The sequence below is a fragment of the Peromyscus eremicus genome, chromosome 7 (genome assembly GCF_949786415.1).
Source record: "Peromyscus eremicus chromosome 7, PerEre_H2_v1, whole genome shotgun sequence".
Classification (NCBI taxonomy): Eukaryota; Metazoa; Chordata; class Mammalia; order Rodentia; family Cricetidae; genus Peromyscus; species Peromyscus eremicus.
The window spans coordinates 9710524-9718709 of NC_081422.1; the positions used below are offsets into that span (position 1 = coordinate 9710524).

The 8186-nt window shown below is 41.5% G+C and overlaps 1 pseudogene; it reads left to right on the forward strand.

The window, feature by feature from the left end:
* Positions 1 to 242: 242 nt before the first annotated feature.
* On the forward strand, positions 243 to 1423 carry LOC131914611 (dual specificity mitogen-activated protein kinase kinase 4-like; annotated as a pseudogene).
* The last annotated feature ends 6763 nt before the right edge of the window (positions 1424 to 8186 follow it).

Here is an 8186-nt window from a genome sequence, read left to right on the forward strand (position 1 = left end):
ACAGTAACTAAACATGGCATTAGCATTGAAGTCCTACAGCCGCACAGACCACATGAATATACTGGCCTGTTATCACTGTCCTGCTTCAATACCAGGGCCTAGAGACAGTGAGGAAGCTTTAACTGTGGCTAGTAATGAAATCAATCTTTCAAAGGACATAAACGCTGAGAATCCTGATCAAACATGGTCCAAAGGATTAGGAATGCTCAAAAATCCTTTCATTTGGCTCCTCACTTCCAACAATGGCGCCTCCGACCCCGAGAGGCGGCGGCGGCACCCCAGGCCCCATCAAGCCTCCTGCCCCCGGCCACCCGGCCGTCAGCTGCATGCAGGGTAAACGCAAAGCACTGAAGTTGAATTTTGCCAATCCACCTGTCAAAACGACAGCACGGTTTACTCTCCATCCTAACACTACAGGAGTGCAGAACCCACACATAGAGAGACTGAGAACACACAGCATTGAGTCATCAGGAAAACTGAAGATCTCCCCTGAACAACACTGGGATTTCACTGCAGAGGACTTGAAAGACCTTGGAAAAATTGGACGAGGTGCTTATGGTTCTGTCAACAAAATGGTCCACAAACCAAGTGGGCAGATAACGGCAGTGAGAAGAATACGGTCAACTGTGGATGAAAAAGAACAAAAACAACTTCTCATGGATTTGGATGTAGTAATGCGGAGTAGTGATTGCCCATACATTGTTCAGTTCTATGGTGCACTCTTCAGAGAGGGCGACTGTTGGATCCGTATGGAGCTCATGTCTACCTCGTTCGATAAGTTTTACAAATATGTATATAGTATGTTAGATGACGTTATTCCGGAAGAGATTGTAGGCAAAATCACTTTAGCAACTGTGAAAGCACTAAACCACTTAAAAGAAAACTTGAAAATTATTCACAGAGATATCAAACCTTCCAATATTCTTCTGGACAGAAGTGGAAATATTAAGCTCTGTGATTTCGGCATCAGTGGACAGCTTGTGGACTCCATTGCCACAAGATGCTGGGTGTAGGCCATATATGGCACCTGAAAGAATAGACCCAAGCGCGTCATGACAATGATTTGATGTCCGCTGTGATGTCTGGAGTTTGGGAATCACATTGTACGGGTTGGTCACAGGCCGACTTACTTATCCAAAGTGGAATCGTGTATTTGATCAGCTAACACAAGTGGTAAAAGGAGACCCTCCACAACTAAGTAATTCCGAAGAAAGGGAGTTCTCCCTCAGTTTCATCAACTTTGTCAACTTGTGCCTTACAAAGGACGAATCCAAAAGGCCAAAGTATAAAGAGCTTCTGAAACATCCCTTTATTTTGATGTATGAGGAACGTACTGTCGAGGTCACATGTTATGTTTGTAAAATCCTGGATCAGATGCCAGATACTCCCAGCTCTTCCATGTATGTCGACTGATACCGCTGCTACATCAGACTTTAGAAAAAAAGGCTGAGAGGAAGCAAGATGTAGAGTTTTCATCCTGTGTCACAGTGTTTTTATTGCTCGCCCAGACACCATGTGCAATAAGATTGGTGTTCGTTTCCATCATGTCTGTATACTTCTGTCATCTAGAATGTGCATCCCTGTAATTCCTGACTGATCACAGTGTTAGTGTTGGTCAGAGACCTCATCCTGCTCTTTTGTGATGAACATATTTCTGACGTGTGGAAGTCAGTACGATCAAGTTGTTGACTGTGATTAGATCACACCTTAAATTCATTTCTAGACTCGAAACCTGGAGATGCAACTACTGGAATGGTATTTCATCAGACTTCCAACACCTGGAAGGACACAGTGATGGATGTGCTGTCTGAACATAGAGACTTGGGCTTGAGTGAGAAGAGCTTGCACAGCCAGTGAGACACATTGCCTTCTGGAGCTGCGAGACAAAGGAGGGATTTCCTTTTTTTCACCAAGTGCAATAGATTTCCTGATCTGATATTCTGTTGCTTTACAGTCACAGTTGATGTTTGGGGATCAATGTGCTCAACCAAATTTCCTGTTCAAAATAATCATGTTAAATTAGAATGAATCTATCTTTACCAAAAACCTTGCTGCTTTCAGAGAGGTGAACATTAAAATACTGAGATGGGGAAAAAAAAATCCTTTCATTTTGTGTTTGACAAGGAGAGCAGACCTGTTCCGAGGTGTATATGTGCGTGTGTGTATGTGACACATGCATGCCTACCTATTTTCACATATGTGGACATACATGTGCATGTTCATATGTGTGCAAGTACATGTGTGTGAGTGTACAGATTATATAGGTACAGATATGTGCATGCAGAAGCCAGCACCCAACCTCAAGTGTCAACCCCTCAAGTGTCACTTGTGTTTTTCCAAGACAGAGACTCTCATTGGTCTGAAAGTCACCAAACAGGCTAGACTGGCTAGCCACGTGATACATGTAACTCCGCTTCCCCAGGAATAGGCTTAATAGCATGTATAGTCACACCCCACTTTTTATGTAGGCCCTAGGGTTTGAACTCAGGTCCTCATGATTGTGGGGAAGCGCTTTATTTGCTAACCCATATCCCAGCCCAGTGTCTTCACACTTCTGTGGAAGTAAAACGTCAAGTCACACCTTTGACATATTAAGGGTTATGATAAATAGGATGAATATAGTACTACACTCTCATAATTTCATGGAGACTCACACAGATTTACACTGTCACTAATGAGTCTTATCTGTATGTATTTGGTTTATGTATACATGTATAAAGATAACTCAAACTAAGTACTATGGACATTTTGAGTCAAATAATTGCAGCTTGTAAGGAGACTGTCCTATATATTATAGAATCACTATTAGAAGCCTGTAGTGCACATGTTGCCACCCCCACAAGATGTGACAACCAGAAATATCTCCACATAAAGTGGTAAACAAGTCTCCAGTTAAAATTAAATGATTTAAAGTAGCATTCGCAATACATAGTGTTAGGAGGGACATACCATTACCATGTAGTATTGGAAGACAAATTTCTAACCAATTTTAAATATCTGCAGAGTAGCCAGTAACATGTTTTAATTCCATATGAGGAAATAGCCTTTGTTGCTATTATTAGAACCTTAAATTAGGAGGATTTATTTATAGTCTGAGGGTAACAAGTAAAAGCAAACAGTAAAAAGTAATCCATCCAAAAGCACACTAGTCCAGCAGTTAAGGGACAGCCCAGGACACAGGGAACAGAGGTCCATGCTTACGTGGTGAGAACAAATAGAAAACAGGCTGAGCTCACTCAGCCAAATCTGTCCCCTGACCTCAGCACTCAAGCACTAATTGATGGCTGACGTCAATACTTTCCATTTTTTAACCCTACACAAGAAATATGCCAGTACCATCATTTCTTCATTCCTAGAAATCCCCATAGTCTGTTCATCTAGTCCCTTAGATCCAAGTCCATGTGGCTGAATCCAAGTAGTAAGTTTGCTTTTTTAATCTGGTTTATGATGATTTCTATGACCTTTAACTACTTCTCACCTAAATTTTTCTCCTTGTCTTTAAAAAAAAATGAGATAATGACATGAGAATATAGCTTTCTCCTTAACAATTAACATGTGTAATTGTTTTAAAATCATCAAGTAATATATATAAGGTATCCTGGCAATGAATATCAAAATACCGTTTGGTGTGAGAGTATCAAGTTCCACTCTGTGTGGGGTTTTTGAGAAAGTTATGTATGGCTTGAGAGTTATCAAGCCATAGATAGTTATGTTAACACTGCAATCCAGTCTCTTACAGTCAACCAACCAAAGATATGTGCCCTGGCAGGTCAGCAAGCTTTGTCATACGCTTCACAGGCTGCTGCTGAGGGATGAGCAGGAACCAGCACTCGGCTACTTCTCCTTAGCCAAGACAGCCCAAAGCCAACTCTCTGTAAAGTGGTTCCCAGCTCTAAAAGTCCATGCTTCTTCCTACTCATTTTCTTCTTCTATGTGCTCAATACTCCACTTCTGGTGCCAATGTGAATAAGGGATGGAATGACACTCCCTGTCAATTTTAGAATCTAAAATCAAATTGTTACAGGGACAATAATGTGAAGGAGCATGTCTTACTAGGGAGATTACTGAGAAGATTTCTGAAGGAAGGCGACATGGATGGAGAGAGAGCTCAGTTGGTTAAGATGCTTGTGAGCAAGGATGAGGACCACGACATAGTCCTATCATTAAAGCACTGGGAGATGGACACAGGCAGCTCCCTGGCTCCCTGGAGCTTTGCAGATCTTGTCTCAGAAAAACAAGTGGACAGCATCCTGAAGAGTAACACCTAAGGTTGACTTCTGATTTTCACACATATGTGCACATACACACATGTGGGGGTGGGGGCAGGGGGGCTGGACAACAAGCTCTTGATGAACACAAGTCAAAGGAGAAGTTAGGCCTAGAGAAGACAGGTGGGCACACACTCACTGCCAGTCACAGCTGAGTGTAGTGGGTAGCTGTTCCAGATATGAAACATACACTGGACAAAAGAGGCTATCATCAATGAATGTTGCTGGTCAAACTGGATGTCTGGATGTGGAAGAATCCAAATAGATGCATACTCATCACCCTGAATAAAACTCAACTGCTGATGGATCAAAGACCTCAACATAAAACCACATACACAATCAGACTCTACTGACTCCCCGCTGGAGGCCTTGCCTTGGAAGAGGTGGAAGTGGGGGGTGGAAAGGGGGTGGGAGGGGAGTGGGAGGGGGAAGGGAGGGGATCTGTGGCTGTATGTAAAATGAATATAAAATTTCTTAATAATAAAAAATATAAAAAAGAATAAAAACAGATACACTAAACCCAATAGTAGAGAAAATTGGAAATACTGAAATCATTGGCACTGGAAAAGACTTTCTGAACAGAACACCATTATCATAGGTACTAAGATCAACAATTAATAAATGGGACTTCATGAAACTGAAAAGCTTCTATACAGCAAAGGACACCATCTTTCAGATAAAGCAGCAGGTTACACAATGAGAAAAGATTTTTACCAGCTGAGTATCCAGCTGAGGGCTAATATCCAAAATACACAAAGAACTCAAAAAGTTAGGTAGCAAGAAACAAATAACTCAATTAAAAATGAGGTACAGATGGAAACAGAGAACTCTTGAAAGAGGAAACTCAAATGGCTATGGAACACTTAAAGAAAAGTTCAACATTCTGAATCATCAAGGAAATGCAAAGAAAAATTACTTTGAGATTTCATCTTACACCTATTAAAACAGCTAAGATCAATGAAACAAATGACAGTCCATGTTGGCAAGGATGGGGAGTAAGGGGAGCACTCAGTCATTGCTGGTAGAACTACAAACATGTGCAGCCACAGTGGAAAACATTTCCTCAGGAAATGGAAATGGAGCTACTTCAAGATTCAGCTATACCACTCTTGGAAATATATCTTTAAGAATGTTTCATCATAACACAGGGCCACTTACTCATACATGTTCATTGCTGCTCTATTCATAATAGTCAGAACCTGGAAACAGCCTAGATGTCCCTCCACAGAGGAATAGATAAAGAAATATGATACACTTACACAATAGAATATTACTCTGTAATTTCAAATAGTGAAAATCACAGGCAAATGGATAGAACTAGAAAAAGTCTGCTGACTGTAGTATCCTAAGACCAAAAAGACTAATATAGTATGTATTCTCTTATATGTGGATATTAGCTATTAAGCCAACGATAAATAAGCTACAATCTGTAGAACCACAGATGTTAGGTATGGAGTAAGGGACTTAGCGGGACAGACAGATCTCCCAAGGAAAGGGAAACAGAATAGATAGTTATGGATAGATGGGGAGTCTGAATTGGGAGAATCAAGTGTGGAGGGGAAGGGAAAGAGGTGATGAGGAAGGGATACAATGAGAGACAGTTAAAATTAAGGGCCATTTGAGGGGTAGTATAGAAACCTGATACAGTAGAAGCTTCCAAAAACATATACATATATGAAGGAGATCTAAATGAAATCACCTAAACAGAGCCCCAGCTGGATATGTCTTATCGCCAAACAGATCTTCCAGTACCAGAACCAGGTTACATCTATTTGCAGGCTAAAGGGATCCCATGGGAACCCCTAAACAACCCAGCCTGTTGCCAAGACTATGGGTTTTTCTCCACAAACTGACAGCAAGGCCCTGTTGCTGAAGACATTACATAAACAACTCATTGAACACTGGAGCACTCCAGTTGGAGCCTGGAGAGAGCCTTCACCCCTATGCGTTAATGTCTTTGGTAAAGGAAGGTCCTCTGCATGCTACCAAAGGAGAAACAAAAACATCAACCTAGCAACAAACTCTGTGATCTACAGTGGTGTCCTGCCTACAAGATAGGTTAGAGCAATGGTGGTATAAAGCTTGTGGGAGTAACCAACCAATATCTGACATGCTTTAAGGCACACATCTGGAGTGGAACCCATAGCTGACACTGTTTGGGTGACCAAGAACCTGAAACTTGATAGCCCAGGAGCTGGGGTGAAACCAAATACTACTGGTTTAAAAAGAAAAAAGCAGCAATAAAAAGCCTCCTAATGACATTCTGCTGTACCTTTGCTCAGTCATCATCAGAGAAGCTTCCTCCTTCAGAAGATGGGAACAAATACAGAGACCCACAGCCAGACATTATGAAGAGAATGATGAGAGGCCTTGGAACACTCAGTCCTAAATAGGATGTCCCCATCAAATCCCTCTCTTCAGGACTCAGGGAATCCTGAGAAGAGGAAGCAAAAAGAGTGTAAGGGCCAGAGGGGATGGAGGACACCAAGGAATCAAGGCCATCTAGGCACAAGGCTGATGCACGCACAAACTCACAGAGACTGAGGCAGCATGCACAGGGCCCTCACAGGTCTGGGCCATAGGTCCTAGAAGTGAGAGAAGTGGACACACGCCCGCCCCCCCCAACCCAGAAGCCATTTCCAATTGATAACCACTTGCAAATGAAGTTTCAGTTCTCTCCAAGGGAGTCTTAACTGGGAAAACAAGCCACTTTCAGGGGTAGGCTGCATGTCCAGATGCCAGAGGTTCCTTGTCTCATAACATAATATCAAGGCTTTTTCTATTCTTTTTTAATTTTATCACATTTTTATTTTTATTTATTTTATGTATAAATTTTTCTCTCTTTTTACCCTCCAGGTCCTTTTTATGGTTCCCAGTTTAGCGTTTTTGTAGGATCCTGAGTGTGTGAACAAATGGGTCTCTTCGTCTTTATCAGTTCCATGTGCCTCTTCTTGGGCACTTTTTCTTCTTTTGATTGGTTGTTTTTCCTCCTATACATTAGTTTTTGGTTTATAATATTATATTACATTCCCTTAGAAGCCTGTTTGTTTTCTAATGAGGGACAGAAAAGGGGTAGATCCAGATGTGAGGGGAGGTGGAGAAGAATTGGGAGGAGTAGGGAGGAGCTATTTTTAGTACAAGGGGGAAAAAAACACTTCTAACACAGGAAATTTGAAATTGAAAGACAATTCTACAAAAAAAGGTACTAATTTTAGAGCTTTTGAATATTTATTTCTGAAATGTTATATTTGATATTTCTGTAATCCAGTTGAGTCTAAACAACTGAAGCCACAAACACAAAAATATGAATGAGGAGAGATTAATGTATATTAAAATATTTGATCTGATTCATTATTCTACATGTGGTATACTTAAAAATGATTTTGCACGGTGGTGCAATAAACTACCAAGCTGGAGAAGCACTGCCTGGATATTCAACTGAGAACAATAACCGAGTTGTTCAGGGTACTCTGTGGATAATGTAGCCAAGAATGTTTCATGCACCAGCAACACCAGTAACCTCTTATTGTTTTATTGAATTGTCTTTTTGATGAGCAAATATTTATTTAAATGAGGTAACATGTATTTGATTTAGCATACAAACTAAGATTTTGAAGACATCCTGAAAGTTCCAGATGCAAAGATGAAGGTCTTGGGTCCTCATGCTTGCATGGCGGGTACTTTACTGATCAGCCCTCCCCCGGACCTCTGAGGTCATTCATTCCCTTTTCCGTGTGCTTAGTTAAAGGCGCCGAGGGCTAGCGAGACCTGGAGCTGGACAGATAGCTCAATGATTAAAACACGACTGCACAAGCTCTGTCCCCACCATCCACGGCTAGCAGTTTACAAGGGTCTGGGACTCCATCTCAGGGGTACAACGTCCTCTTCTGGCCTCCTTGGACACTGCACTCACTCAAG